The sequence below is a fragment of the Aptenodytes patagonicus genome, chromosome 13, assembly GCF_965638725.1.
Source record: "Aptenodytes patagonicus chromosome 13, bAptPat1.pri.cur, whole genome shotgun sequence".
NCBI classification, from domain to species: domain Eukaryota; kingdom Metazoa; phylum Chordata; class Aves; order Sphenisciformes; family Spheniscidae; genus Aptenodytes; species Aptenodytes patagonicus.
In genome coordinates this window covers 16,092,369-16,113,771 of record NC_134961.1, presented here as the reverse complement: position 1 = coordinate 16,113,771, position 21,403 = coordinate 16,092,369, and the positions used below count along the sequence as shown (strand labels likewise).

Below are 21,403 nucleotides of genomic sequence, written 5' to 3'. Positions count from 1 at the left end.
ATATGCTCGCCTGGACGACGGCTGAAATCTTTTCGTGTATCTTGCAGCTCACTCAGGGATAGAGATAGGGTGGTTACTGCCTCTTTCATGAATTCTTCCTCTTCTTCCTCCCCGAGCAGTTGCCAGCCCTCCTCCTCCTGTTCTTGTAATGGCCCTTCTCCAGGGTAGTCTGCCTCTTCCACTTCTTCCTCTGGCTCCCTTTTAGAAGAAGTTTCTTCCTCCCTTACTAAACGAGCCGACTTCTGCTTCCAGGATTTCTTCTTGTGTACAGGGGCAACTGATACCGGCACAGGTTGGCTTTTTGGTTCAGCCGCAGGGCGTGTCGCCGGGGTTGGAGTGGCCGCAGGGCCTGTCGCCAGGGTCGGAGTGGCCACAGGGCATGTCATTTTACCGTCAGATCCAGAGACCTTCTCTTCCCTTTGAGGGTACTGAATAGTGTTGAACAGGGCTCGGTAGGCATGGGCCAGGCCCCAGCACGTTGCAATGAGCTGCATCTCTCTGGAGTTGCCAGGGTGACAGCATACTTTTTCCAAATATTCTACTAACTTTTCAGGATTCTGCACTTGCTCAGGGGTGAAGTTCCAAAACACTGGGGGTGCCCATTGGCCTAGGTACTTGCCCATCCTATCCCACACATGCTGCCACTCATAATTATTCAGCCTTGGGGCAGATCTCTGGATGATATTCTTAAATTGCTTATTAACTTTAGACAAAACCAAAACAACATTCCAAAGAAATACCAATAGAAGTATCTTAACTGCCCAAGGATGTTCAAAATACTGAAAAGTTACAGTAATGAAGGAGGAAACATCATAGAAGAAAGTGGTGACACTACCATTCTGTATTTCCTCCATAAAAAAAACTCTCAGAGGAAGAACTGTAATTGTTAGTTGTCTCCATGCGTAGTACAGTAATGGCTTCGTTACAAAACTCACATACCAAATTAAGCCCAAGGTCAATGTTTTAAAAATAAACCTCCCAAGCGGAACATCACCAATCACTGCAGACCACAGCAAACTGCAAAAACCAACACCAATCTCTAACATGTATAGCAAAAAACTGAGCACGATGCAGATTAGACAAATCAATATTGAGAACATTGTGACCCACAACTGTTAACAGATATAAAGTCCTTAATACGCTCCGGTTAATCTGTTATTATCTCAAACCCTTTGAGCCCCACGTTGGGCGCCAAAAAGGACTGTCATGGTTTAACCTCAGTTGGCAACCGAGTACCACACAGCCACTCACTCATTCCCTCCCCCCCACCCCCAGTAGGATGGGGGAGAGAATTGGAAGAGCAGAAGTGAGAAAAACTCGTGGGTTGAGATAAAAACAGTTTACTACTTGAAATAAAATAATAACAATAATAATAATAATAATATAATAATAATACACAAAGCAAGCAATGCGCAGTACAGTTGCTCACCACCCACCAACCGATGCCCAGCCAGTCCCCGAGCAGCGGCCCCCCTGGCCAGCTTTCCCCAGTTTGTGCACTGAGCATGACGTCCCATGGTATGGAATGTCCCTCTGGCCAGTTTGGCTGTGCCCCCTCCCAGCTTCTTGTGCACCTGCAGCCTTCTCAGTCGGTAGAGCATGGGAAGCTGAAAAGTCCTTGACTAGTGTAAGCACTGCTTAGCAACAACTAAAACATCGGTGTGTTATCAACATTGTTCTCATCCTAAACCCAAAACACAGCACTGTACCAGCTACTAGGAAGGAAATTAACTCTATCCCTGCCGAAACCAGGACAGACAGCCAGAAAAACTCGCCTTGCGTGAAACGCGGCAGCACAGGAGGGCCCGGGGCACACACGGGACGGACACCGTCCTGCTGCCGGCCCCGGCCGCTGTCAGCGCCTCGCTCTCCTCTTTTCCTGTCAAACGCCAGGATTTTGTTCCGGTCACGAAGCAACAGGAGAGCTCTCAAAGCGCCAGCTTTCCTGGAGAGCGGCCGCGGCAAACCCGCCAGCGCCGCGGAGCGCACCCGCCGGGCCCGGGCCCGCCGCCGCCACCCTGAGCCCCTCGGCGCCGCCGCCCGCACCGCGCCGGGCCGGCCCCGCCTGCCGCCGCCTTTGTTCGCGCCAACCGGCTCCCGATCGCCGACGGAAAGCCCTCTCCAGGGGCGCCCGCCGCCCGGCCCCGTCAACTTCTCCAGCGGAACCGACAACGGCCGTAACCGACCGCGCCCGCCGCCCCCCGTGCCGGGGAGACACACACGGCGGGAGGGGCGCTCCCCTCCGCCGGGAGGGGCGAGACGGCGGACCGCGCGGCGGCGGACCCACCCTCGGACGGGGAGCGGCTGGCACCCGCGGCGCGGGGAGGGGCGGCAGCGGCTCCCCCCGCCCGCCCCGCCGAGCGGGGCGGAAAGGGAGCGGGCCAGCCCGGCGGCGCCGCCCGCGCCTGGGCGCCCCTTCCTCAAGCGGAGAGGCGCCGCCGCGGGCGGGGAAAGCGGCGCGCGGTTCCTCCCCCCGCCCCTCGCCGCGCAGCCCCTACCTGCTTCTCAGGCCCGCGGGAGCGCAGCGCCGCGGAAGGCGGAACCAGCGAGCCGGGCGCGCGGCGACGGCGGCGACGACGACGACGACGACGACGACGACGGCACCGCCCCCCCCGCTCCGCCCTCGGCAGCGCCGCTGCTGCCGCCCGCTCCCGAGCGCGCCCTCTGCTGCTGGGAGGCCGCGGGCACAGTCTACGGGCGGCCTGACTCGATTGGCTGGAGCGCTAACGCTGCGGGCTTTCCCATTGGCTCGCGACCCCTGTTTTGGAAACTGGCACTTCTGATTGGTGGCGGCTGTGAAACTCTTTGCTGCTGATTGGCTGGCTGCCTAGGCCCCCCCCCCCCCGCTCCTTTTTCCTTTCAGCCGGCCGCCCAGGGTAGCCCGCCCCTAGGCCTCTCCACCGCCCTGTGCGATCTATGGCGTGTGACTGGTTGAACAGACAACGTCCGCGCCACGAGTGAGCCCGTCAGCCGCCATCGCTCGGACACGCCGCTCCAGACAGCCCGACGCTGCGGACCTTCAAGTCTCCCACCGGTTCTCCCGGAAGCAGGCTGACGTGGGCGTTCTGCTCGCGGCGCCCCATGGGAGTCCTCGCGCCCAGTGACGTCACCCTCCTCCTTCCGCTCCCGTGCGGGGGCTACTGCGCATGCTCCGGGCTGGCGCGGCGCCGCTCCTGCCGCCTTGCGCGTGCCCCGGCGCGCATGCGCCCTCAGCGGCCGCCGCCTGTGAGGGGGCGCGCGGCGGCGGCGCCGCCGGCGGTGTCCGTGCGGGGCGGTGTCCTCCGGGATCCTTCGCCTCGCTGGGACTGGGCGCGGGAGAGGCGGCAGTGAGTGGGCGTTACCCCGAGGGTCGGCGGCGGGCGCTGCGCCGTCAGCGGCGTTGAAACGAACGCGGGGTGAGCCGGCGGGGGCGGCGCTGGGAGCGGCAGCCTGGAGGCGGCCCTGCGGCGTACGGCTTCCTCCGTTCCCCCGCACCGGCCTGACCCGAGGTGTTCTCCGCCATTCGCCCGGGATGAGTATTTACGGACCCGGGAACTTGTTGTATCTTTTGACCCTTTATGTTGGAACTCACACAGTACGTTTATAAAAACTCTTTGGCCAAATCATAAAACACGAGTAAGCAGGAGGCTTAAGGAAGGCTGTTTTGTCATGACTTTCTCAGCGCCAGCCGTGGCTGATGGCGCCAGTGGCAGGTGAAGGCAGGAACACCTTGCTTTGTGACAGGCAGCGTGTTCCACTTCTGCTGGCGCACCTCCTGTGCCTAGGGAATTGCTGAGTTACAGGTGTCTGGAATGCTCTCTCAAATGCGAGGGGGTGGGGTTTTTCTCCTCTCTTACAGTGGACATAATTGATGTTCTAATACTACTATTTCCTTTTTTCCAGTAGCATTAGTGATGACAATGTCGGTAGTACAGATGTCCCCACAAATAACATGATAAAAAACTTGAGACACTGATGTGGCCTGTATGGTAGAACTGTATAAAGAAAAGCTTTCCAGGTTTTAACAAATACAGTATACAAATTATACTACCGCTAATTGAGACTGAAAGGAATACAGCTGGTTACTAGTTTATCAGGTGAAGTTACGCTGATGGAAGGTTCCCTGACCTGGTGAAGCATACCTGTATTAAACATTGTTCCATTATTCAAGGAAGCATTTAAACTGAAGAACCAAGTCCTGCATTCAAAAAACACCCAAACTGTACTCCAAGATTCAGTCACTTGTTGCTTTGCCACTGGTTCATCGTATCTTCCAAGCTTGCTATGTTCGAGTCTGTTTTTGGATTCGGCCTAGCTACAGCCTGAAAAACATGCAATCGTAGTTTTTTTTAAATAGCAGTTATTAAGACAGAAGAAAACACATATTCTGTCATTTCCACTGCTTTACAAGTAGATGTGTTCCTTGTTGTTAATCTTAAGTTATGATAATATCTTAAGATTTATGATTGAGCAGTTAATTTTAAAAAATCCCTCGTGAATTCCCTTGTTTAAGTAAAGTGATATTTTGAGCTATGGAAGAGTTGGCACTTAGAGGAAATGGAAATTAAGGCTCTTATGCAGCTGCCTTTCTCAAAAACATGGCCAGCTTTTTAAACATTTTTTTTTCCACAATAAGCTTATAAAATAAACACGCAAAGGGACTTCTCTTGAACTCTAAAAAAATTTTTGGAGAGGAAACAAAAAACCAGTCTGGTTTTTATAATTCAAATGTTATAAAGTAAATTGCTTTGGAACCCATATTTATTATGTGCTGACTGATCAGGAGGGTTACATAGCTGTGAATGATAGTTTTAGATGAGCGGAAGACAAGTAAGTTTTTTCAGCGCATTCCTTTATCTGCAGCATCTGAAGTCCTTATCATGCAACGCTTTCTGAGATTAGTATTACAGTTCACTGGAATTTCTGACGTAAATAAGTTATTTATGTGTAGAGATAATTCCAGGAATGTATTCCCTTCAAAACTGTTTTGGTTTTGCTGTTTTGAAAGAGTCTTTGATTCTTTCCCAGACCCAGAATTCTATCATATATATGTATGTATGATGACATTGCTCTCTTTCCTTAAACAGTGTTTATGGAATATAACTACGTATGGAATATATGGTTATTCTAACTTCATGTGTATTTTGGGAAGGAAAAAAAAATATCTCCCTGAGTAACTAAAAGAGGAAATTTCAAAAAAGGTATTTTTTTAACATAACAGACAGTTTTGGTAAGACATGAATATATGTTTTAGCTACTACCAAAGGAAATACTCAACAACAAAGAATGTATACGTAAGTTCTATAAATACTTCACCAAGATAGAGCTGTATACAAAACAACAGTGTGAAACACAGAACTCCTTCAATGAAGCCACAATCAGGAGTATTGAGCTGTAATTAACCAGATTGAAAGAGTTAAGCCATATTACATCTTTATGAGAAAAGAAACCTGGAGAATTAAACTGAACTAAATTAGATTATGAACAATTCCTTTCCAAAGGCAAGTGACAACCAAAATAATGCCCTTTATTTTAAATAATCGTGTAGATTAAATATACTTTAACGTAATCCATTCTAAAAGTCAATCTGCAGTTGGTGGGTTTTTCACTTGTTTTTCTGGGGTGCCCACACTATTGTTTTTCTGTTTTCTGCCACTACTTGACACACTTCTTTTTGCTTAGGATACCCAGAGATGAGTGAGCATTGCTCTGACCAAAATAGGAAGACCTATTGCACGTTTTTGTAGCTGGCCAGCGTATGAAGGAGGACTCCCACTAAAGGTATTGCCAGTCTTATGTTTTATTTCTGCTTTTTTGTTGGTAGTGATGGATTCTTGGTATCGCCGTGATAAAACATTGAGTATTGCATGCGAGTTAGACTCTCTGTGGTATTTTATCTGTTCTGTCATGTGCATACCATGCTGTTGAAAACCCTAACTCACTGCATTACTGAAACAGCAAAAGCGTTTCTTTTACAAATACTGGTTAAATTGCACGTTGTCATTTCCAGCAGTTACTGGTCAGATTATAGGCTTGACCCTTGAAAATAAGATGAACTTCTTTTTTAAAACAGCAACTACATCAGTCTATACTCTTTTTTGAAAGCCATGCAAGAACAGAATATCCTATACTAGACAACATTTATCTCTGTAGAAATAAAAAGCTTTGGTAGATTTTTTTTTTTTACTTTATTGTTTCTTAAACATCTCTATTTTATTATTTAATTACCCTTAGACTTGAGCTAAACAGCTTAACAATATCTTCCTACACAAACGGCATGTTGCAAAGTTGTGTTTGTGACTTGGTACTCTAACAACCATGTTTCAGATATAGTTCGTTTACTTTTTGCACACAGTGGTAATGCCCTAGCAGAGAAGTGATTTCTGCTATCACTAAGAAATCGACAGTGGTGGAGAGGCAGCAGAGTGTTTGGAGAACAGCTACAAGGCAAGTTAAACTGTAACTTTTATGATATGAGCCTGATGTTAGCAATAAACATTTTTAATTTCCTTAAGAAACTACTTAGGATTTTTTTAAATTAATTTAAGATTTCTTGCTTGTTAAAAAATTGTTGGAAATTGTTTAAGCCAGTGAAACACCTGTGGGTTTTTGCATAGGAGTTAGTGTAGAAATCCATCAGTCATATCCTTTACATAAAAATTAAGTATTAGTATACAATAGAGAGTATCTTGGTTTTGTTTCAGTGTCCCAATCGTAATCTGCAGCAAAAATTAAATGCTAGTGAACAGTCATTCTGTAATGCCTCACCGTAACTTCCAGATTATTTTACTAAATCGAAGATAAACTTTTTGCCTTCCACGGCAGCGGAGTCACCACCCAATAGACCAGCAGAGGGCTTTAGCCCCACTCCTGCGCTTCCGGGGGTGGCCAGGCGCACGGTTTGTAGGAGCTCAATCCTAGGGGGTAGCTACAAGTTTATGTCTGACCTGAATCCAACAAAAAGTAGAAAGGTAACAATTCTTTTAGGCTGAAAGGTTCAAAATTAGAAAGGACTTCTTGAATTAAAAAAAAGTCAAGCAATTTCACTACAATATTTTAGCACACAGAAAACAAATGTATTAAGCTGGGCTAGTTGAAATTTGTTAATGCCAGCCACCATCCTGAGCATTAGCTTCAGGCCTCTGAATAGCCTCTGAGGATAATCATGAGTGAAATATGTTGCAGCGTGACGAAGTTATGGATGACTGGTCTAACGAGGATGTGAACAGAAAAGAGAACCATTTTTCAAAATGGGTGACCTATTAGAGATTTTCAGTTAGCCAGAAAAAAAAAGGAGGGGGGGGAAGTGCCAGTCTCTACTTTCAACCTTCTCTTAAAAGTAGTAAGACTTATAATGAGCAGGTGGGAGATGGATCTAGGGTTCTTTTCCCCAGCTAGCTTTACTCCCTAAGGTATCTAAGTTACTCAGAATGTTTGGAAACAAATCAAAATGCACCACCTCACTTTGGCAGGGGGAAGAAAAAGAAAAAAAGAGACATGCTGGTTAGGCTATTGGTGGTATTACAGTTTAGACTATCTCTTGATGTTGTCACACACATTTAAACAGGAAGAGTGGCAAAAGTGGAATCACGTGAAGCCATACCTGAAAGTGCCTCCAGAGCAACTACCCAAACCCACTCTTCAAGCACACTGTCCCAAAAATGCAGTAGTTAAATTTTTGATCATTACAGTCAAGGTGCCTATCTAAGATAGCCTTCCTAAGTGTTAATTGTCCAAAAGTATGTAAAAATATGCAAATAAAACTTGTTGCTGGGCTAGAATATTCAATATTAATTTGCAGAGCCAAACAGAGAGCTCTGAAAATGAGACTTAAAAATGAAATGGAAGATGTAGGGCATTTTGTATTAATTCAGACAAGAAATACTAAAGAGTAAATAAATTTGAGAGACTGATACAAATAAAAGTTCTGCTCTGTAAGCTCTCAGTAGATTAACTTCAGTTTTCCAGCTTACTGAGCCTTAGCACTGCATACCCTTAAGATCTGTAAATCTTTTAAGGTGCTTTACCATTTTCTTAAGGGAGTCACACATTTGCAAAATTTCTTACAATCAGACAAATGTATTTGTCTGGACACAAAGGCTGTATTTCAATAGGAATCATGTATACATTGCTTCAATTATTGATTTAATGATATCTGATCTATTCCAACTGACTATAGGTAATTTTGGCCAGGGTAATGAGCAGTCAGAAGTTCAGACAGTTCTGTGGGCAGTTCCCATAACACCTCTCTTCATGTCCAGTGAGCTAAGGACACTTTCTGAGAGTGCAGAATGCATCTTGAAAAATGAGGTACTGATTTATATATATCAAGATACTTCAGGGATTCAAGGAAAGCACATCATTAAGGTATTAATTTGTCAAGTCTCTTCTTTCTGAGAAGCTTTTAATTTTCATTTTGTTAACATTATGGTAGTCTTTACAGTTTCCCTAAAGAAAAGAATATCAGAACTTTTCCTACCCTTTAGAAATAATCTTTTTCATACTATTTATTGTGGTTAAGAAGGTTTAAATGTAGCAATCTACACCCACTTAGTTTATTGGATTATTTTATTCTATTCCATTTTCTCTATACTCTTGTCTTACTCATTTGTATGTTATAAACAGGCGTTGCAGATTAGGCTGAGGAAAATTATACCTATTTTCTGAGCTGTTTGCTAATATAATATTTACATCACTGTTGTAACTAGCTAACCCATTATCATGAGCTTCAGCTGTTTACATCAGGTCTTAATTTTATCATTTTCTGTAACTATGGCTGCGCTAATTAATTTAACAGTGTAAGGCGTGTCTGATTACTTCCTTTGGAAGACAAAGAACGTCACTGCATCCACTGTTAGCATGAATCTCAGGAAGTGTTTTATTCAATGTATAATGCTTGTTGTAGCTGTACTTCAGAGCTACACCTTTTTTTGTTAGATTCAATATCTTGATTTTTCACCTCAGTAGTCCTATCCTTACTTGCTTGGCTTTATATTTAGAGGTTAACTACAACAGATGCTGGAGAATTCTAGTGTAACTGAAAAGATGGAATATGGGTAAAGTTAATTGATCTCTTTTCTCTCACAGGTTATATATGAGGTTTAAGCTGCCCATAAAGAAGATGGAGGAGGGGAAAACAGTGGTTTATAATCTAACTCAGTTAAAGAATGGTGTTTTAGCAAGTAACACAGGCAGAACTGAAGAATACCTCCCTACCCAGGGAGGGTTCCTTGCCAGAATAGCAAAAAGCAACTTTTTTTTTTTTTTTTTTTTTGCTTTGCCAAGATCTAGAAGGTCTCAATCTCTTAATAATGTAAAAGCCAAATTAGTGTGAATTCTAGGAGCATATTTTAGTAAGAGTTGTCCAAGAGAGGCCAGGGAAGTTACTGAGCAAGGTGTATGCCAACTCTGCTGTCTTTGCACATGCTTGTTGTGTCTACTTTAGCAAGTAGACTAGTCCAAAAGAAGCCCACTTGTAGAGCAAAAGTTATGTGGATGTCAAATGCTCAGCACCAATGCACATTTCAGGGGTTTTACTTTGGAATAGCTTTAGTCTGAACACATGGGTTGAATGTAGTGGTTGGAGCACACCTTCCTGTCTTACTTTACCCCAAAGGAATCCAGGTCACATGCTCTGAGACAACTCTATAAAATGAACCAAAGCACAGTACATAGGGACAATCAATTTGGCTCACTTCTGAGCCAAACCAAAATGCTAACATAGACACACACTTTGCCAGTCAGATTGCTCTTAGCAGGAGTGATCTCTCTGAAGAAAGTTTTGCAGGGGACCTTTGCATAAACAAGCAGGGATCAAGCCAGATTTTATCTTTTTGCAGTCAGGTATCCTAATCACAAGCTAGAGTGTCGCTGGTGTATGTTTCTTTCTCTGTCACTAAATAAGAGACACTAATTCTTTTCACAATTTCAGCAAAAAGAGTAGAGGCAGTAGTTGCTTTAAGCTGGCAATCAGATTATCCTTTTCATAGGTGAGCTACATAGGTTAAATATCTTCAAAGCCTCTAAACTGTTCTCTCTCATATCCTGAAAGCTATTAACACATTGGTACTGTGTCTGCTTCCCTGCAGTCTTAGGTCAAAATGGCTAAATGCTATGCCTCTCTGCCTTGCTTAATCATATCCACGTGGCTAAAATAGAAAGTCCCCAGTCATCATATTGACTCTTATGAATTCTTAACTCTCTCCATATACTATGGAAGAAGCTCAGGCCCTTCACATAGAGAACCAGCCATCACAATGCTCAGTTACAGACCAATACTTTAATTCCTGCAAACAGTGTAAGCAGTTATTCATCAGCTGATCTTAATTGTCATCCTTATTCCAAAAGGTCAAGCAGTCATCCAAAACTCAGGTTTATAAGCACTAGTAAAAATGGCAAAGTATTTTCAAGCTGACTGAGCATAAAAACATACTTAAGGAATTCTTCAGGTTTACCTCTGACACATTCCAAGGAATTGGAGTTTCAAGTCCTCAACAGCAGTGTTTACTTTTTGCTTTATATCGTTATACTTCATGTTGGAGAACATACTGAAAAACAAAATCATCTTAATAATGTGTCTCCTAAAACGTAGTGAAACAAAAGTCACATTACAAAACTAACAATTTTACTTGTACACTGAAAAACTCTGACTGAATTTAAATAAAACTTTAAATGAGTGGCCAGACTTGACTAGGTTCTTTCAAAGAAAATACTTTTGACAGAAAAACAAAGGAGAATGAAGTTAGCTGATGCATTCGATCTAGCTTATTTCTGCTTATTCCTGTTTTTATATCGCTGAGCATCAAACTGATGAGAGGTTTTTCCGTTTTCTTTACAATTACTGTGGAAAAACAGGATTCAAAATACAACTTTTTCAGAGGGCAGAGGAAAAAAGAGTCTTCCCACCCTCCTCCCCCACACAGACACTTTTCCGGATAAAATTTGCTTGTAGAATTCACCTTTTATTCCTTCCTGGCAATCTTCATTTCAATTCTTGACTTTTCTTGAGCAACAAAAGGTCTTAAAATACAAAAAGGATAAATAAATATAGCGATTTCTTTTTTTTTTTTTAAACTGCAGAAATTACTGATAAGTAATGCTGCTGTGTATTAAGAATTATAAATGGATACAGGAATATTTTGGCAGTGTGTAGATCAGTCATCATCAACAGTTATTCCACTAAGTGATCTAGCCAGCAACTGAAACTTTAAAAATGTGTCAAAACTAGGTATTAGAAACTCATACATTTTCCTTTCACCTCTCTCTTCTATGGAGAAGCAGATTCTTTGCTTCAAATTAGAAAAAAAACAGAATACTTCATAACTGAGATTGTACCAAAAGAGAAATATTTTAAAACAGTATTTTAATTGCTGTCGAACTAGAAAGATTAGCATTTTAAGGAAATGATAGAAGTGGAGCAGAAAAGCATGAGAATGCTTTGGACGGGGCTTTGAGCAGCCTGATCTAGTGGAAGATGTCCCTGCCCATGGCAGGGCGGTTGGAACTAGATGATCTTTAAGGTCCTTTCCAACCCAAACCATTCTATGATTCTATGAATGCTGCCATAGGCACCCGAAGAAAGTATTTTCTTTAAAGAATCATACATTGCATCCCTCCGTCCAGCATCTTGGTATTCAAGCTGGTATAACTCTAAAATTATAAAATCTCAGGGATTCGATTGATTCACCACCAAAGTTGCTATATAAACAACACAATCATCAGAAGTTAGTGATTCCACAGGGAATTATTCTGAAGAAATTAATATCTGCAAAAATAAGGTTAGTGCATTTTCTTCTTATCTGAAAGAGTCAGTATTCCCCAGTATGCATACTGCTCAAGAATTTTGGGAAGCAAGCGTATAAACTACAGTGCTACTGCTGCCTAATTTAGTAGTGCTGACATAACTTCTGCTGTGAGCTGTATTGTAAGCATCTAGGTATATATGAATTACTCCTATAAATATATGCAATTTCAGAAGTGATAAGAGTTCCATGACAGTGGACTAACACAATATACTTAGTTTCACAGAGTTCTAATTCTGAAGTATGGAAGAGAATCCAGATGAATAGGCAGTTTACAGTGGCCATTACAAATAATGGCACTGATGGAGCAGCAAGACCTTTCACAACAATCTTAGTCCACATGGGTATTACAAGGCAGGATATAGGATACATGAAGTAATGGCGGAATGTTTTTAGGAAACAATTGCAATTGCAACAGAATTGCACTGCCATTAACAAAGCAGTTGCTACGAAGGCAGAGTCCCACTGTTTCTCATACCTTTGTGCTAATCAACTTTTCATTTATTTCATGCTCTTTTAATCTGTTTTATAAAGTCATTTTTGTGTTTCTAACCACTTGTGCTTCCACAAAATTTTAGTTTTGAGCTCGTATGCTATAAGACTCAAAACAAGCCTTAGATGGTTGGGTTTTTAACTCGAATGCTGTACTCTAAAATTGGCACCCCACCCATTGGCTGTATACAAAAGGAGGTTTTAAATTGACAGGAGAGTTAACATTCTTCCAAACCTCAGTCTGGAGCATGTATAATTATGCTAAGTCATTGTTAGAAGCTATTTTAAAAGGAAACATTGCCTGCCTTCTGAGGTTTTTCTATATACATATAGTTTGGACATGTCAGCCTCTCTTTAAAACTACAGAATCACTACTCTTGATAGAATAAGCAGTGCTAGCACGCTTTAAAGCACAGAAAATAAGACAAGCAGCTAGGCTGTTCCAAGTTTATATCTCTACCTTGCCAGTGATTTTGTATAGAGCTTCAGTTATCCTGGGTCTCATTATTTAAATTTGTAAAATTGAGCTTTCAGTTTTTAAACCTATGCAGCTGTTGCAGTGACTATTTGTTTACATAAAAATGTACTTTCTTCTGTAAACTGCTGAATCTCAGGTATTAGATAGTTTTATACATTTTTCTTTGTTACCTTTTCGAGATAGTAGGAACGTACTGGTTTAACTAAGGACAGAACCTAACCTGTAGTAAATATTGTTTACACTTTATTTATATTTTCTCAAGACTAAAGTTTCTCTGGCTGTCAGTTGAAACATTTTTAGTATTGAACTTACTGCCATTCCTTCCTTTTCTCAAAGGCTCTCCCAAATTATTACCTCTAACAATATTTTAATGAATAAACAACCTTTTTCTTGCTGGAAAAAAAAGGTTGTCTTTATTAAATTTTATTTTTACTATAAAAATATGACCCACTTAAAATGTGCATGGTGCCATCTTACTGTAAGTCAATCAGTTTTAAATAACCCCTCTTTTAACTAGGCTGTCCCATCTCTACTTCTGGTGCCTACTCTTGATTCAACTTTTTTCCAGCCACAGGCCCCTTACAAGACATTCTACTGTTAACAGAACAGGAAGTTCCTTATCTTCTAAAATTGTGTGACTCCAAATTTAATTATATGCTTTAAGCGGATAGAAAATATGCCTTGCTCAAAGAGAAATTACTTGGGCTGGTACAAGAAATTTCAGGGCCTATGGCATACAAGTCAGATGAGATGATCTGACCTTCAACTCTTTGAATAAATGACAAGTGACTTAAGAAGCTGAAGAAGAAAAGATGATGGGCAGAGGCCAAAACAAAGTGATGAAAAACAAAATTCAAAGACCAAAAAAATTGAAAGCAGCAGCCTACCAGTAAGCAGTTACACTTGTTTCGATGGCGACCCTTCTCTAAGGAATTGTGCTGCTTGGTGTTTTCACATGGGTTCTTAAGTCCAGTATTTTGAGTAAAATTAGGACTGCTGCAGGTCCTCCTCCTCCTTCAAGTTGCAGTCATAATGATCATAAAAGGACCCACCTAATTCCAGTCCTTCCAGTTGTGGGGTAATCAGCTAATTGTGCAGATTACAGAAAACTGAAGGGGGGGATGCAATATATGTGCTATGGTACAAAGTATTTCTTTCTTTATGTGAAAGAAAGTGATCGTTTAGTGCTTACATTATTTAGTGCTTCCTTTCTGTCCAAAGGAAGATGCATTCCCTTCCCTAGGATCAGGGATGAAGTCATTACAGAGAATTAACTACTTTGCTTTACATTTTAATTCTACTTCATTGCATGCACACACAAAACACGTTTGCACACATCCATAGGCAAACTGTTTGTTGCTTCAACAAAAATTAATAAATGAAAAATACTACTTGATTGGAAGTGAAGAAAATGAACCTTCAGCAGCATCTCAACACACAATTATCCTTGAACATCCATACATTTGAAAGAGTGATGTACAGTATTGACTTTTAGCTTTTAAAATAAATACTATACAGGTATTTTCTTTGGTGGCTATCAGAAAGAACAAATCTAAAAAAAAATTCAGTATAGTATTTTACAGAATAAATATTAATTAGAATCGCCTATGTAATTAAGTTTGGGTATGCCTCCCCTTGACTCTCCATTCTAAATAAGACTTGGAAACAAGCAAAGATTATCTGTTCCTGGCAAATCCTTCCTAGGGATTACACGGTGCATAAACTAATAAGGGTTTATCTTTTCTTCTTTCTGAGAGAGGAAATAACTAGAGCCACATTAAAACATTAATTGGCTTTAAAGAATTCCAAACAGAATTAGGAAATTAAAAGGTTAAGATTCTCACAGCAATATCAAGTCACCATTAAGTTTACGTATGCAGGTCTTACGTGCAGACCACACATAAAATTCAGAATACTCTGTGTATGCAGTACTGTTTTGCTCTGTGAAGTAAAAATGTCAAGTATGCATAAGCTGTTTATTTTAAAAGATAATCTGAATATGGTTGGCATAAAAGTTTGTATGCAGCACCATATTATTCCTATTTTTTGAGGTGCCATAGTCACAAAACAAAGCTAGACAAAATTTCTACCATTCAACATAATTTAAGTAAAAATACTTAAGTAACTGAGACACAATTAGAATGTGCTAGGTTTTACACCATAAAAAGGTAAAAATATATTTAGTACTTGCCACCTGAAAGAGTTTGACGATCACTGTAAAATGGCTATTTGGGAATATGTCTGTTTATTTCTGCAAACTTTGAAAGGCTCATCAGTGAAGGCTACAACATACATTTGAAACTAGGAAGTTACCAAAGAAGGCCTCAGAGGAATGAACTACTTCGTTACTTAGTCACCTTTTGCTGCTGGTTCTTGAGATCACCTATGACTTGATGCTATATATACTTTAGGATAAATGCTTTAAAGAATTTAAATCCATTTAGCAAGATTCACACCTCTAACAGTTGAAGAGAAAACTATTCTTTTTAAAGCTTTACTATGACTGATTACTTGCTCCCCTGTTTTTTCTTGCTATCTTGCACATCCTGATGCCAGTTAGCAAGGCCTATTACACACAGTATAGCAAATTCACTTATTCTGTATAATAAATGGAAAGAGAATGACAGTTCCATCACTGCTAGTACAAATGTACAAATGGGGTAGTTCATGGCATTTGATGTATTAATTTTTTGATGGCATCTCATATGCAGTTACAACTTTTTCTCCTTTATACATAGGAAGAAGATTCTTCATACATGTTATTTTAAAGCATATGGCCCCTCTATGTGTTTAGGATGGTACGAACTTTATTAGTCACAGAACCTGTAGACAAGAGTTTTTCTAGATGGCTCTCTACGAAATTTAGTAAATACAGTATCACCATTAGGAATTTGTTTTATTTTAAACCAAGGAAGCAATTTATGTATTTGGATCAGGTCATCTTCCTTGTATTAAAATAACACTAGAAAGAACGACCAAGGCTTAAGACTGCCAAACCCATTGGTGTCCTAGTTTTCAATTTGTACAATGGAAATTACACAACATTTCTCTATGTTTTTGAAGACTCAGTGAACTCTGTAAGAGTTAAGTATCATCATCTTCCCTGAGCACTGTCACATTTACAAGGTACTGGGACTTCACTTCAGCCACTACCTTCAGACGCAACTGTTTTCTTAGCATTTTCTGACAATGAGTCTACAAGTCTTCTGCTCGTAAGTGTCCTGAACATGTCTTCTCTCGTCCATAACTGATCACTTTTAAGGGAATATAAAGCCTATAGAATCATAAACTCTTTCTTAGTTTTAGGAAGAAGTATTCTTAAGCCAGTAATTGATACTGCAAAAAGGCATAAGCTTAAGTCTTTATAATTACAGGATATATAAATTGTTCTAAATTCTTTATATTATATAGTACCCATGGCATCTGTTGCCTTCCAAATGCAGTGGAAAATAGGCCTACATAGAAAACTTAATAATATGTTTGTCATGATGGGCCAGATTTGAGAATGCATTTAAACTCTTACCTTCTATTGAGATGAGAGTCCTCGTTTCTCACTGGAAATCAAATCAGCAGCTAGTGGCAAAACAGCAGCAGCTAAGCAAACATTTTACTGAACATTGACCTGCACGTTGCGCACTTAACTCTACGCATACTCCTCAGCAAATGACTATTACATCTTTTGGCTGATTTGGAAGTATCTGGTTACTTCAGGTATAGCAAATAATGCTGTTAGTGCTGACAGTTCTCTGGTTCAATTACTCTTCATCCCAACCACACTGCAAAAGCAAAGAGTAAAAATGGGAGACAATCCAACAGCAAAGAAAGATATCCAGAGCCCTCTTGACAAGTGACACATACTCAGTTCTTCAGCACTATCGAGTCCCTTTTTGATCCACATGTCTTAAGATACCAGATTTCTGGTATTCACTTCTTTCCTACTCATAAATTCTCTAGCTAATCCCAACATTCCTAATCCCTCAGTACTTCCAGGGTTTTTTGTCTCTCAACAATACATTCAGTAACTTCCCAGTTCCCAAAGTAGTCTGGATGGCATTTAAGCTGTTTAGATAGATAGCTCTTGTGCTGATTAGCCTGGAACAGACAAGGGCTACATTCTATTCACCTTTCCTTTGATGGACACATAACTTAGGGTTTTATCCTCTGCCAAGTGTCCAATTGCCATAAAACTTTTCACAGCTGAGGAAGCAGACATCATGAACAGAAAGGTCATGAAAGAAAGCTGCAACACAAGCAGACCAGACCAATAGGGTGTCGCACCATTGACAGGACAAAGAACAAAACAGTAAGAGATGAACAAGTAAACAGATAAGAAAAATCTGCATGTTATTTTTAAGCAATTGAAAACATTCAGAGACAACGAAGAGCCAGTAGACATACTAAAAGGAAAAGTTACACAAAATCATAATATGTGCATCTCTGTCTCTTCCCTCTTAGCGGAATGTAGTCTGCACAGTCTCTATAAATCCATGGTCTATCTTCACCTTGAACAATTCTGCAGCTTCCACCCCATCTCAGTAAAAATAGAACTGGAAGAAGATTCAGAAATGGTCAACGAGGACAAAGGCATAAAAATGGAATTTCAGAACAGTGAGTTAAAATGGTAGGAAAGTAGTTCTTTATGAAAAGGGTGCTGCTTCTGTTCATGACAAAGCTGTCTAGATAATAAAAGTAGGCAAACAAAGTCTCAACTCTCTTTGAATTCAGTACAGATGATTTCCCCTGTGCATTTGCATAGCTTGGTGATACATGGGAAAAAAAAATTATCAATGAATTTGTTATTGCAGTAGAACAGGCCTACTGCCTTCCCTGCCTGCAGGGCATAGTTTCATGAAAACCTTTAGGCAAAAGGAAAAGTGGTATTGGAGTCTCTTTCCCTGGCAGGGTGGAACTGCTAGCTTGAAGCTATCTGCTATCACATCACAAAATCATAGAATCACATAGGTGGTAAGGGATTTCTGCAAGTCTGCAGTCCAACTTTCGGCTCAAGGCAGGTCCCATTAAAGCATGTTGCTTTGGGCCATGTCCAGTTGAGTTATGAGTATCTCTAGGGATGGAGTTTCCATAGCCTCTCTGGGCAAGCTGTTTCAGTATTTGACCGTCCTTTGTATTAAAAAAAAAAAGTTTCCTATATTGAATTTTCCATGTTGTAACTTGCGCTCATTGCCTCTAGTGCACCTCTGGGAAAAATCTGGCTCCACCTTTTCTACACCCTTCCATTAGGAAGCAGTAGACTGCAGTATGACCTCCCCTCACCATCATCTTCTTTAAACCTGAGTGAATCCAGCTCTCTCAGCTTCTTCTTGTACGTCATGAGCAGCAGCCCCCTGAACAGTTTGGTGGCCTTCACTAGCCTGGCTTTAGTATGTCAATGCCTTTCTTAAAACGAGACACAGAACTCCAGATGTAGTCTCACAAGTGTCAAATAGAGGGGAAGAATCACTTCCCTCCAAACCTACCAATGATACTCAGCCCAGTATGCAGCTGGACACATTTGCTGCAAGAGCATACTGTTGACTCACATTCAACTTGTCCACCATGGCCCCCAGCTCCTTTTCTACAAAGCTGCTCTCTATTCAGTCAGTTCCCAACCTGTCCTACTGCATGGGGTTATGCCAACCCAGATGCAGGGCTTTGCATTTGCCTTTGCTGAACTTCATGAGGTCCCTAACAGCTCATTTTTCCAGTCTGACTAGGTCCATCCGGGTAGCAGCCCTGCCCTCCAGTGTATCAACCACTCCCCCCAATTTGGTATCACCCACAAACTTGCTGAGAGGTCACTCTATCCCATCTCATTACATCAGCCATTTCAAGAATCCAAGGTGATATAACCTATATAAAAGAAAGCAAGTCAAGCATCCTTCCAGAGATATGCTAGAGATTTCAAATTTTGTTTTACAAAAATGCAAGAGTTGCATTGCTCGGTCTCTTCTTCTCTAGATATAAAAATAAAAAGTAGCCATACGTTCCACAAGAAGCAGGCCCTGGGTCTTTTTTTGGGTGCAAATGCTGAAATACAGAACTTGACTTACAGTGTGTAAGACATCTTCTGGAAGGCAGAGATGACTGTCGAAACTTAAGAGCTAGGCAAGCCAGAAATTATTTATAGAGTCCTTCCCCAGAATCTTCCCGTCTGTGGCTTTGCTCAAAGACTGATGATACATTTCCACGTCATAAACGTGGACAGAGTTGCATCAGTATATACATGGTACTCCAAGAACATACTTGCAATCTTGTTATTTGCCTGGGTGATCGTATGCACAGGATGGACTTCGTGCAAGTAGCCATTATACTTAAGGAGCAGAGGGTAGAATCTGGAACAGAACAAAACAAAACCAAAAAAAGACATGAAAAAAGAAAACTGTAGGAGTAATTTAGCTCCTTGGCATACATTATAACTGTAAACTAGTTTCAAGAACATTTAGGTAATAACAGCCTTTCCAGCACACAACTCTGTTATGGGCAGCTATGCGCTAGCCAGTGTTTTTGCAGAATGGACAGAATAACATTGCTGCCAAAGGGCGTATAAAGGACAACGCTACAAATGGTTCCCAAAATTCTCTCAGAACATATGCTACTCATAGGCTTACTATTACCAAAGACATTACAAGTTATACTATAGGCTGGTCTAGTCTTAAAGTTGGATTTTGTTCTGTATGCTAGAAATAGATTTGAGATAATACCAAGTGCATTGGAAAATACTGTAAAATGGCTTAGCAGAATGTTTTCTGATCTTCCACATGGAGCTTGTCTCTCCAAACTATGCTTTATAACTCGTAGTTTTTTGGAACAACATGCCCAACAATGCGAGCTGAAGAAAACATTGGTAAACAGGAAGCATTGGCTGTGAAAAGGAACTATGAGAAGGTGGAAAGACATGAAAGAGAAGAAAGCCAGCTAAACCTCTAAAAATGGGAACAAAGGCACTGAATGTTTCCAAACAAATACTTGAGTAAGTGAGGCTGGTTTTTCTTTTAATTAAGACAACGGTGATAAAGAAGTTGATTGTGTACTACTTGGACATTCAGTATCTGAAGGAACATACGCTTGTAAGGGATGTATTCCAGGCCAAACCTGTGTCCCAATCCAACGTTTAAGAAAATGTGGGGTAACTTGGGGACATTTGCCAAGTATAGCAATCAAGTAAATACAGTCAGTTGACTTACTGCTGGGAAGCAGCTCTTCAGTTCTAATTATTTTGATACCTTCACAGTGAGGCATGTGTTTTCTTTCCTTATTTTCCTCCAGGAGTCAGTGCCACGGAAGAACCCAATCTGGGACTTAAGCTGGGATGCAGAACACCGAGGTGCAGTTTCCCAGCTCTGCTACAGCCATCATATAACACCTTGAGCAAATCACTCTGCCTCCATTCCCTTCTTTAACAATGGGAAAATAATTTCTTTCACCATTCTTTATCAGTTCATTAATTCAGTGGGGCAGCAAATATGTCATATAGCCTAATTGTCACATGCTTAACGCAGAAGGATCCTAATTTTGTAGGACTTCACTTAGATACCTACAGACCCTAGTACTTCTGTACTCATCATCATTACTACAGATCTTCGTAACAGCTATATGCGGAGTATATATAAATTTGACCAAGGTAGGTGGTCAGTGCTTTTTCATTTCTCAGTAAAAATAATGGCTCTTACTAAATAAAAAGTGTTAATGGAACCAACTTCTTCTATTACTAGAAAAATATAGCTTTGCATCTGTTTAGTCAGCAGTAAACATACTGTTACACTGCTCTCAAAATCACTACCTTCACCTGCTCACAGGGAAGTGGATAACTTGCACTGACGTTAACCATATTTTAGACCATTCTAGCACTTCCCATCAACATTTTAACATTTTGGATTAATACACTTTATCATCTTCCTGCATGTACAGAATCACCGACGCTGAAAAACCGGGATTTTACAACTAACTGAACAAGTTTGCCCATAATATTATGCTGTGAGAATGTTCCTCAGTACAACTATGTGTCTCAATTATATTAATCTATTCCTCAGATTTAAAAACTTAATTAAAGCAACCATTGAACACATGCAACCTTGTTTGAGAAAGTATATTTGAAAAGCAAATGCTTCTCCCTGCCCCTGCACAGCTCCAGTTGACAAAAAGAAAGAATTCATCAGTAAGAAAGAAAATGCCATTTGTCACATATGACTTATACCAGTTACCAAATGCTTCAGATAAAAGAAAAAGAACACTAGAAAAAGCAAATATGATAGGTCTGCACTGCCACAGAAGTTTTTATTTAAAAATTTAAAGGGAATTTTAAATCTCGTTAAAAAAAAAAAAAATCACTACTCATCGTAATCCATATCAACTTCCAATCTGTTACTAGTATATTTTCTTAGCCATACGCCATGGCAATTAACTGGACAGCCTAACTTCCCCTCAATAAAAGTATTTCCTTCTATAAGATTTCTCCCCCCCGCCCCAATTTCACTAGACGTTATCTTTTGAACTTTTACTACAACTCGTAGGAAATAGAACTCCTGACTTGCATTCCTTACATCATCACTTCATATAGTTTTTGTCACTTCACATCTTTGTCTGCTTTCTGATAGAAGCAGCTGTAGTCTGAACATTTCAGCCTCACTTGGTTTTTCAATGATTTTAAGATTAC

At 41.0% G+C, this 21,403-nt stretch overlaps 1 protein-coding gene and 2 long non-coding RNA genes across 8 annotated transcripts in view; 2 read left to right on the top strand and 1 right to left on the bottom strand.

Annotated features, from left to right (window-relative positions):
- ZC3H7A (zinc finger CCCH-type containing 7A) overlaps positions 1–2,588 on the bottom strand; it is a 34,694-nt gene extending 32,106 nt beyond the window's left edge. Inside the window, exon 1 of the mRNA XM_076351453.1 lies at positions 2,499–2,588. The gene's annotated coding sequence lies outside the window, so the exon portion shown is untranslated. The remainder of the gene's footprint in view (positions 1–2,498) is intronic.
- Positions 2,589–3,234: 646 nt separating this feature from the next.
- LOC143166488 (uncharacterized) lies at positions 3,235–20,093 on the top strand. 6 transcript variants are annotated; one of them, XR_012996407.1, is made up of 7 exons: positions 3,403–3,574; positions 5,662–5,760; positions 6,335–6,426; positions 8,159–8,289; positions 17,206–17,371; positions 19,549–19,720; positions 20,017–20,093. It is a non-coding gene; the product is annotated as an uncharacterized LOC143166488 (long non-coding RNA). The 6 variants fall into 6 exon arrangements; XR_012996410.1 differs by lacking the exons at positions 3,403–3,574; positions 8,159–8,289 and adding an exon at positions 3,235–3,326; XR_012996411.1 differs by lacking the exons at positions 3,403–3,574; positions 8,159–8,289 and adding an exon at positions 3,334–3,395.
- Positions 20,094–20,120: 27 nt separating this feature from the next.
- On the top strand, positions 20,121–20,815 carry LOC143166489 (uncharacterized). Its single transcript, XR_012996412.1, has 2 exons — positions 20,121–20,371; positions 20,659–20,815. It is a non-coding gene; the product is annotated as an uncharacterized LOC143166489 (long non-coding RNA).
- Positions 20,816–21,403: the final 588 nt, after the last annotated feature.